The sequence below is a fragment of the Dreissena polymorpha genome, chromosome 5 (genome assembly GCF_020536995.1).
Source record: "Dreissena polymorpha isolate Duluth1 chromosome 5, UMN_Dpol_1.0, whole genome shotgun sequence".
In the NCBI taxonomy this organism is placed as follows: domain Eukaryota; kingdom Metazoa; phylum Mollusca; class Bivalvia; order Myida; family Dreissenidae; genus Dreissena; species Dreissena polymorpha.
In genome coordinates this window covers 42,397,577-42,408,466 of record NC_068359.1, presented here as the reverse complement: position 1 = coordinate 42,408,466, position 10,890 = coordinate 42,397,577, and the positions used below count along the sequence as shown (strand labels likewise).

General features: G+C 36.6%; 1 protein-coding gene across 3 annotated transcripts in view; it reads left to right on the top strand.

The window, feature by feature from the left end:
- The first annotated feature begins 1,128 nt into the window (after positions 1-1,128).
- LOC127832627 (uncharacterized) overlaps positions 1,129-10,890 on the top strand; it is a 71,998-nt gene continuing 62,236 nt past the window's right edge. Inside the window, exons 1-3 of one of the 3 annotated variants that reach the window (XM_052358162.1) lie at positions 1,129-1,228; positions 2,722-2,814; positions 3,267-3,367. The gene's annotated coding sequence lies outside the window, so the exon portion shown is untranslated. Of the gene's footprint in view, positions 1,229-2,721; positions 2,815-3,266; positions 3,368-8,515; positions 8,596-9,047; positions 10,745-10,890 lie in introns of those variants that run through there. The other 2 variants (XM_052358174.1, XM_052358164.1) reach the window with 2 other exon arrangements.

The window sequence follows — 10,890 nt, the reverse complement described above, 5'->3', positions numbered from 1 at the left end:
TGCAGCCACCAATGCGAATTGGCCCCCGGTCAAATTTCTAAATAAAGAGAACATTGCTCAAGTAAGCACCATTTTGTATGCCTAAATAATAATGAATGTGAGGTTTAGTTGTGGTGATTTTTCTAAGAAATGGATTTGTAATTTATCTCAAAACAATTGGTATTTTAATCTATAGTGTCATACAGGTATTTAGAATTATGCAATTCAAAACAGCTGTAATGTTTGGCTCCTTCAGTGGGCCTGTTTGGATTAATTTGAAAGGGCCGTACAGACATTACAACTTTAAATACAAAAACTTAATCCTTTCAAGACCCTGCAAATTTTCTCCATTGCTGTTTAGTACATTGGTAGTTGTACCAATGTAAAAATCATGGTTCCAAGTACATTGGCTTCTGCTCTGGAAAGTGGTCAGTTTGTTTTGAAAGTTATGATTAAAAGGCTTCGGAACCACACACCATTTGTCATGTTGTTGATTAAGAAATCATCAATACTAAAACATTTTCCCCAACTCATTTGATTTGAATGTTACTGATTTTTCAGAAGGCACAGCCCAACCATTCTGGAAATGTGCTTGGTTTATTTTCAGATTTGCGAGGTGACCAGTTTCCAGACATTGGTTCGCTCTTGCTTGTGTACGAGATTGGCCGAGACTAAAAAACTGTATGTGCCACCTTAAGGTAAAACGACAAATTTCCAAAATGATCAAACACCCATGAAACATGCTTTTGCTTACTTATATATTCCTAAGGTTTTGTTTTTTAACAGAGTGTTTGCCCTTAACACTATTGTATGACCATACTGTTCGTAAATCAAGGGAGGTAATTCGGAATCATGTTTACTGGTTTCTGCAATTCTCAAACAGTTCTGTATGAAGAATGTTTCAATATGTAGCCGGGATGGACAACTTACTACTCTGTGGTGAAGAAGGGCTTTATTTTCATATAATGTCAAAAATTATAGCAAACAATATAAGAATCCAGTCAAAACGATGATTCAAAATGGCCGTTTGGCAGAATTTAGTACTGTTAAGGACCTATGGCCTGGTAACAATCTTGTTAACATTGTTTCCATGTTAACAATGTGCATGCTTTCGCATTGAAATCAGTGTGGAATGTTGTTTATTTCAGGTTTTAGTCATTGGCTTGTAAGGCAAGATAGTCCCTGGAGAAGAACTAAAGTACGTCAACAGCCTTGTCAGCGGAAAGACACTCCGTTGCAGTTACTGAAGGTAAAACGACATCTTCAGTGGGCTAGGTAAATGTTGGCATGTTTGTCGGAATGTGTTTCCTGGTCTATACCAAATGTCCTGCGTGCTTTGTTTAATCTATAACAGCGCCATAACTTACTTTTCGCCATTATGCGCAATTCAACTGATGTTATTTATAAGCAAATAAAAAGTTATTGTGAAGAAGTGACTCTTGCAAGTGCCTCACATTGTTGTATGCCTTTTAACAATGATCTGAGCTTACTAGAAGTTTTACTTTTTCTGTTTCTAAGAAATATGGATTTATATTTATCTCAGATGTCAATTTTTGGCAATCATTAGTGTCATATCAGGGGTATTTCCTCAATATGTCAGCCCCAATTATTTATGCTGTGATTGGGTTATCTCCCTTGCATGGGCCTGTTTAAGGGATTACTACACAGGGGCCTTAAATGTTGTGTTTTACAACAGATTTAAGGTACAAATGCTTAACTTGCCTTTCAAGATCATGCTAAGCATGCAATTTATTTATATTTTTATTACTTTAAGCAAAAACATGTGCATTTGTTGTGAGAGCTGTAAAATCTAAGCAACGCCAAGTATTTATTGGCTCAAAACTGTGTGTTTTTGTGTTGCTTCTTTGATAAGTTATTATTTAAAGGCTGACCAAGTCACCTGCACTACCATTTGTCATCTCAATGTGATTAAGACTTCATTTAATTGTTGCAATATGTTTCTGTGAGTAGCTTTTCACTACCATGACTTCTACAATGACCCTGAAAATGGCATAGAAAAAATAGGGAAAACAGGGGCGGATTAAACGCTTTATAAATAACAAACAAGCCTTCAGACTTGGTCAAGAATGTATTATATTTGCTTGTTTTTGTCCAAATTTCAAGAAAACAAGTCCATATTCTGCAGTTCTAAGACTTTGCTGGCCCTTAAGGCTGCACACCACACTTTTTAGCCACCAATGCGAATTGGCCCCGGTCAAATTTCTAAATAAAGAGAACATTGCTCAAGTAAGCACCATTTTGAGTGTCTAAATAATAATGAATGTCAGGTTTGAGTTGTGGTGATTTTTCTTGATGTTTGTAAGTTACCAAAACATTGGTATTTTAACTATAGCTGCATACAGGAAGTAGAATTAATGCAATTCGAAAACAGGTGTAATGCTGGCTCCGGTCAGTATTTCTGTTGGAAATTTGAAAGGGCGTACAGACATTGAACTTTTACAAAAACTAATCCTTTGACCCCCAATTTTCTCCATTGCTGTTTAGTACTTGGTAAGTTACCAATGTAAAAACATGGTTTCCAGGCACCTTGCTTCTGCAGAAAGTGGCAGTTTGTTGTTGAAACTGGCTTAAAAAGGCTCGGAAACACACAGAATTCTCATGTTTTGATTTGAAATCATCAATACTAAAACATTTTGCCCCAACTCATTTGATTTGAATGTTACTGATTTTTCAGAAGGCACAGCCTCAACCATTCTGGAAATGTGCTTGGTTTATTTTCAGATTTGCGAGGTGACCAGTTTCCAGACATTGGTTCGCTCCTGCTTGTGTACGAGATTGGCCGAGACTAAAAAAACTGTAGTGTGCCACCTTAAGGTAAAACGACAAATTTCCAAAATGATCAAACACCCATGAAACATGCTTTTGCTTACTTATATATTCCTAAGGTTTTGTTTTTTAAACAGTGTTTTGCCCTTAACACTATTGTATGACCATACTGTTCGTAAATCAAGGGAGGTAATTCGGAATCATGTTTACTGGTTTCTGCAATTCTCAAACAGTTCTGTATGAAGAATGTGTTCAATATGTAGCCGGGATGGACAACTTACTACTCTGTGGTGAAGAAGGGCTTTATTTTCATATAATGTCAAAAATTATAGCAAACAATATAAGAATCCAGTCAAAACGATGATTCAAAATGGCCGTTTGGGCAGAATTTAGTACTGTTAAGGACCTATGGCCTGGTAACAATCTTGTTAACATTGTTTCCATGTTAACAATGTGCATGCTTTCGCATTGAAATCAGTGTGGAATGTTGTTTATTTCAGGTTTTAGTCATTGGCTTGTAAGGCAAGATAGTCCCTGGAGACGAACTAAAGTACGTCAACAGCCTTGTCAGCGGAAAGACACTCCGTTGCAGTTACTGAAGGTAAACGACATCTTCAGTGGGCTAGGTAAATGTTGGCATGTTGTCGGAATGTGTTTCCTGGTCTATACCAAAATGTCCTGCGTGCTTTGGTTAATCTATAACAGCGCCATAACTTACTTTTCGCCATTATGCGCAATTCAACTGATGTTATTTAATAAGCAAATAAAAAGTTATTGTGAAGAAGTGACTCTTGCAAGTGCCTCACATTGTTGTATGCCTTTTAACAATGATCTGAGCTTACTAGAAGTTTTACTTTTTCTGTTTCTAAGAAATATGGATTTATATTTATCTCAGATGTCAATTTTTTGGCAATCATTAGTGTCATATCAGGGGTATTTCCTCAATATGTCAGCCCCAATTATTTATGCTGTGATTGGGTTATCTCCCTTGCATGGGCCCTCTGTTTAAGGGATTACTACACAGGGCCTTAACTGTTGTGTTTTTACAACAGATTTAAGGTACAAATGCTTAACTTGCCTTTCAAGATCATGCTAAGCATGCAATTTATTTATATTTTTATTACTTTAAGCAAAAACATGTGCATTTGTTGTGAGAGCTGTAAAAATCTAAGCAACGCCAAGTATTTATTGGCTCAAAACTGTGTGTTTTTGTGTTGCTTCTTTGATAAGTTATTATTTAAAGGCTGACCAAGTCACCTGCACTACCATTTGTCATCTCCAATGTGATTAAGACTTCATTTAATTGCTTGCAATATGTTTCTGTGAGGTAGCTTTTCAACTACCATGACTTCTACAATGACCCTGAAAATGGCATAGAAAAAATAGGGAAAACAGGGGCGGATTAAACGCTTTATAAATAACAAACAAGCCTTCAGACTTGGTCAAGAATGTATTATATTTGCTTGTTTTTTGTCCAAATTTCAAGAAAACAAGTCCATATTCTGCAGTTCTAAGACTTTGCTGGCCCTTAAGGTAAAACGACAAATTTCCAAAATGATCAAACACACCCATGAAACATGCGTTTGCTTACTTATATATTCCTAAGGTTTTGTTTTTAACAGAGTGTTTGGCCCTTAACACTATTGTATGACCATACTGTTCGTAAATCAAGGAGGTAATTCGGAATCATGTTACTGGTTTCTGCACTTCTCAAACAGTTCTGTATGAAGAATGTGTTCAATATGTAGCCGGGATGGACAACTTACTACTCTGTGGGAAGAAGGCTTTATTTTCATATAATGTCAAAAATTATAGCAAAACAATATAAGATCCAGTCAAAACGAGTGATTCAAAATGGCCGTTTGGGCAGAATTTAGTACTGTTAAGGACCTATGGCCTGGTAAACATCTTGTTAACATTGTTTCCATGTTAACAATGTGCATGCTTTCGCATTGAAATCAGTGTGGAATGTTGTTTATTTCAGGTTTTAGTCATTGGCTTGTAAGGCAAGATAGTCCCCTGAGAAGAACTAAAGTACGTCAACAGCCTTGTCAGCGGAAAGACACTCCGTTTGCAGTACTGAAGGTAAAACGACATCTTCAGTGGGCTAGGTAATGTTGGCGATGTTTGTCGGAATGTGTTCCTGGTCTATACCAAATGTCCTGCGTGCTTTGTTTAATCTATAACAGCGCCATAACTTACTTTTCGCCATTATGCGCAATTCAACTGATGTTATTTATAAGCACAATAAAAAGTTATTGTGAAAGAAGGTGACTCTTGCAAGTGCCTCACATTGTTGTATGCCTTTTAACAATGATCTGAGCTTACTAGAAGTTTTACTTTTTCTGTTTCTAAGAAATATGGATTTATATTTATCTCAGATGTCAATTTTTTGGCAATCATTAGTGTCATATCAGGGGTATTTCCTCAATATGTCAGCCCCAATTATTTATGCTGTGATTGGGTTATCTCCCTTGCATGGGCCTGTTTAAGGGATTACTACACAGGGGCCTTAAATGTTGTGTTTTTACAACAGATTTAAGGTACAAATGCTTAACTTGCCTTTCAAGATCATGCTAAGCATGCAATTTATTTATATTTTTATTACTTTAAGCAAAAACATGTGCATTTGTTGTGAGAGCTGTAAAAATCTAAGCAACGCCAAGTATTTATTGGCTCAAACTGTGTGTTTTTGTGTTGCTTCTTTGATAAAGTTATTATTTAAAGGCTGACCAAGTCACCTGCACTACCATTTGTCATCTCAATGTGATTAAGACTTCATTTAATTGTTGCAATATGTTTCTGTGAGGTAGCTTTCACTACCATGACTTCTACAATGACCCTGAAAATGGCATAGAAAAAATAGGGGAAACAGGGGCGGATTATAACGCTTTATAAATAACAAACAAGCCTTCAGACTTGGTCAAGAATGTATTATATTTGCTTGTTTTTGTCCAAATTTCAAGAAAAACAAGTCCATATTCTGCAGTTCTAAGACTTTGCTGGCCCTTAAGGCTGCACACCACACTTTTTAGCCACCAATGCGAATTGGCCCCGGTCAAATTTCTAAATAAAGAGAACATTGCTCAAGTAAGCACCATTTTGAGTGTCTAAATAATAATGAATGTCAGGTTTGAGTTGTGGTGATTTTTCTTGGATGTTTGTAAGTTACCAAACATTGGTATTTTAACTATAGCTGCATACAGGAAGTAGAATTAATGCCAATTCGAAAACAGGTGTAATGCTGGCTCCGGTCAGTATTTTCTGTTGGAAATTTGAAAGGGCGTACAGACATTGAACTTTTACAAAAAATCTAATCCTTTGACCCCCAATTTTCTCCATTGCTGTTTAGTACTTGGTAAGTTACCAATGTAAAAACATGGTTTCCAGGCACCTTGCTTCTGCAGGAAAGTGGCAGTTTGTTGTTGAAACTGGCTTAAAAAGGCTCGGAAACACACAGAATTCTCATGTTTTGATTTGAAATCATCAATACTAAAACATTTTGCCCCAACTCATTTGATTTGAATGTTACTGATTTTCAGAGGCACAGCCTCAACCATTCTGGAAATGTGCTTGGTTTATTTTTCAGATTTGCGAGGGTGACCAGTTTCCAGACATTGGTTCGCTCCTGCTTGTGTACGAGATTGGCCGAGACTAAAAAACTGTAGTGTGCCACCTTAAGGTAAAACGACAAATTTCCAAAATGATCAAACACCCATGAAACATGCTTTTGCTTACTTATATATTCCTAAGGTTTTGTTTTTTAACAGAGTGTTTGCCCTTAACACTATTGTATGACCATACTGTTCGTAAATCAAGGGAGGTAATTCGGAATCATGTTTACTGGTTTCTGCAATTCTCAAACAGTTCTGTATGAAGAATGTGTTCAATATGTAGCCGGGATGGACAACTTACTACTCTGTGGTGAAGAAGGGCTTTATTTTCATATAATGTCAAAAATTATAGCAAACAATATAAGAATCCAGTCAAAACGATGATTCAAAATGGCCGTTTGGGCAGAATTTAGTACTGTTAAGGACCTATGGCCTGGTAACAATCTTGTTAACATTGTTTCCATGTTAACAATGTGCATGCTTTCGCATTGAAATCAGTGTGGAATGTTGTTTATTTCAGGTTTTAGTCATTGGCTTGTAAGGCAAGATAGTCCCTGGAGAAGAACTAAAGTACGTCAACAGCCTTGTCAGCGGAAAGACACTCCGTTGCAGTTACTGAAGGTAAAACGACATCTTCAGTGGGCTAGGTAAATGTTGGCATGTTTGTCGGAATGTGTTTCCTGGTCTATACCAAAATGTCCTGCGTGCTTTGTTTAATCTATAACAGCGCCATAACTTACTTTTCGCCATTATGCGCAATTCAACTGATGTTATTTATAAGCAAATAAAAAGTTATTGTGAAGAAGTGACTCTTGCAAGTGCCTCACATTGTTGTATGCCTTTTAACAATGATCTGAGCTTACTAGAAGTTTTACTTTTTCTGTTTCTAAGAAATATGGATTTATATTTATCTCAGATGTCAATTTTTTGGCAATCATTAGTGTCATATCAGGGGTATTTCCTCAATATGTCAGCCCCAATTATTTATGCTGTGATTGGGTTATCTCCCTTGCATGGGCCTGTTTAAGGGATTACTACACAGGGGCCTTAAATGTTGTGTTTTTACAACAGATTTAAGGTACAAATGCTTAACTTGCCTTTCAAGATCATGCTAAGCATGCAATTTATTTATATTTTTATTACTTTAAGCAAAAACATGTGCATTTGTTGTGAGAGCTGTAAAAATCTAAGCAACGCCAAGTATTTATTGGCTCAAAACTGTGTGTTTTTGTGTTGCTTCTTTGATAAAGTTATTATTTAAAGGCTGACCAAGTCACCTGCACTACCATTTGTCATCTCAATGTGATTAAGACTTCATTTAATTGTTGCAATATGTTTCTGTGAGGTAGCTTTTCACTACCATGACTTCTACAATGACCCTGAAAATGGCATAGAAAAAATAGGGAAAACAGGGGCGGATTAAACGCTTTATAAATAACAAACAAGCCTTCAGACTTGGTCAAGAATGTATTATATTTGCTTGTTTTTGTCCAAATTTCAAGAAAACAAGTCCATATTCTGCAGTTCTAAGACTTTGCTGGCCCTTAAGGCTGCACACCACACTTTTTAGCCACCAATGCGAATTGGCCCCGGTCAAATTTCTAAATAAAGAGAACATTGCTCAAGTAAGCACCATTTTGAGTGTCTAAATAATAATGAATGTCAGGTTTGAGTTGTGGTGATTTTTCTTGGATGTTTGTAAGTTACCAAAACATTGGTATTTTAACTATAGCTGCATACAGGAAGTAGAATTAATGCAATTCGAAAACAGGTGTAATGCTGGCTCCGGTCAGTATTTCTGTTGGAAATTTGAAAGGGCGTACAGACATTGAACTTTTACAAAAATCTAATCTTTGACCCCCAATTTTCTCCATTGCTGTTTAGTACTTGGTAAGTTACCAATGTAAAAACATGGTTTCCAGGCACCTTGCTTCTGCAGGAAAGTGGCAGTTTGTTGTTGAAACTGGCTTAAAAAGGCTCGGAAACACACAGAATTCTCATGTTTTGATTTGAAATCATCAATACTAAACATTTTGCCCCAACTCATTTGATTTGAATGTTACTGATTTTTCAGAAGGCACAGCCTCAACCATTCTGGAAATGTGCTTGGTTTATTTTCAGATTTGCGAGGGTGACCAGTTTCCAGACATTGGTTCGCTCCTGCTTGTGTACGAGATTGGCCGAGACTAAAAAAACTGTAGTGTGCCACCTTAAGGTAAAACGACAAATTTCCAAAATGATCAAACACCCATGAAACATGCTTTTGCTTACTTATATATTCCTAAGGTTTTGTTTTTTAACAGAGTGTTTGCCCTTAACACTATTGTATGACCATACTGTTCGTAAATCAAGGGAGGTAATTCGGAATCATGTTTACTGGTTTCTGCAATTCTCAAACAGTTCTGTATGAAGAATGTGTTCAATATGTAGCCGGGATGGACAACTTACTACTCTGTGGTGAAGAAGGGCTTTATTTTCATATAATGTCAAAAATTATAGCAAACAATATAAGAATCCAGTCAAAACGATGATTCAAAATGGCCGTTTGGGCAGAATTTAGTACTGTTAAGGACCTATGGCCTGGTAACAATCTTGTTAACATTGTTTCCATGTTAACAATGTGCATGCTTTCGCATTGAAATCAGTGTGGAATGTTGTTTATTTCAGGTTTTAGTCATTGGCTTGTAAGGCAAGATAGTCCCTGGAGAAGAACTAAAGTACGTCAACAGCCTTGTCAGCGGAAAGACACTCCGTTGCAGTTACTGAAGGTAAAACGACATCTTCAGTGGGCTAGGTAAATGTTGGCATGTTTGTCGGAATGTGTTTCCTGGTCTATACCAAAATGTCCTGCGTGCTTTGTTTAATCTATAACAGCGCCATAACTTACTTTTCGCCATTATGCGCAATTCAACTGATGTTATTTATAAGCAAATAAAAAGTTATTGTGAAGAAGTGACTCTTGCAAGTGCCTCACATTGTTGTATGCCTTTTAACAATGATCTGAGCTTACTAGAAGTTTTACTTTTTCTGTTTCTAAGAAATATGGATTTATATTTATCTCAGATGTCAATTTTTTGGCAATCATTAGTGTCATATCAGGGGTATTTCCTCAATATGTCAGCCCCAATTATTTATGCTGTGATTGGGTTATCTCCCTTGCATGGGCCTGTTTAAGGGATTACTACACAGGGGCCTTAAATGTTGTGTTTTTACAACAGATTTAAGGTACAAATGCTTAACTTGCCTTTCAAGATCATGCTAAGCATGCAATTTATTTATATTTTTATTACTTTAAGCAAAAACATGTGCATTTGTTGTGAGAGCTGTAAAAATCTAAGCAACGCCAAGTATTTATTGGCTCAAAACTGTGTGTTTTTGTGTTGCTTCTTTGATAAAGTTATTATTTAAAGGCTGACCAAGTCACCTGCACTACCATTTGTCATCTCAATGTGATTAAGACTTCATTTAATTGTTGCAATATGTTTCTGTGAGGTAGCTTTTCACTACCATGACTTCTACAATGACCCTGAAAATGGCATAGAAAAAATAGGGAAAACAGGGGCGGATTAAACGCTTTATAAATAACAAACAAGCCTTCAGACTTGGTCAAGAATGTATTATATTTGCTTGTTTTTGTCCAAATTTCAAGAAAACAAGTCCATATTCTGCAGTTCTAAGACTTTGCTGGCCCTTAAGGCTGCACACCACACTTTTTAGCCACCAATGCGAATTGGCCCCGGTCAAATTTCTAAATAAAGAGAACATTGCTCAAGTAAGCACCATTTTGAGTGTCTAAATAATAATGAATGTCAGGTTTGAGTTGTGGTGATTTTTCTTGGATGTTTGTAAGTTACCAAAACATTGGTATTTTAACTATAGCTGCATACAGGAAGTAGAATTAATGCAATTCGAAAACAGGTGTAATGCTGGCTCCGGTCAGTATTTCTGTTGGAAATTTGAAAGGGCGTACAGACATTGAACTTTTACAAAAAATCTAATCCTTTGACCCCCAATTTTCTCCATTGCTGTTTAGTACTTGGTAAGTTACCAATGTAAAAACATGGTTTCCAGGCACCTTGCTTCTGCAGGAAAGTGGCAGTTTGTTGTTGAAACTGGCTTAAAAAGGCTCGGAAACACACAGAATTCTCATGTTTTGATTTGAAATCATCAATACTAAAACATTTTGCCCCAACTCATTTGATTTGAATGTTACTGATTTTTCAGAAGGCACAGCCTCAACCATTCTGGAAATGTGCTTGGTTTATTTTCAGATTTGCGAGGTGACCAGTTTCCAGACATTGGTTCGCTCCTGCTTGTGTACGAGATTGGCCGAGACTAAAAAAACTGTAGTGTGCCACCTTAAGGTAAAACGACAAATTTCCAAAATGATCAAACACCCATGAAACATGCTTTTGCTTACTTATATATTCCTAAGGTTTTGTTTTTTAACAGAGTGTTTGCCCTTAACACTATTGTATGACCATACTGTTCGTAAATCAAGGGAGGTAAT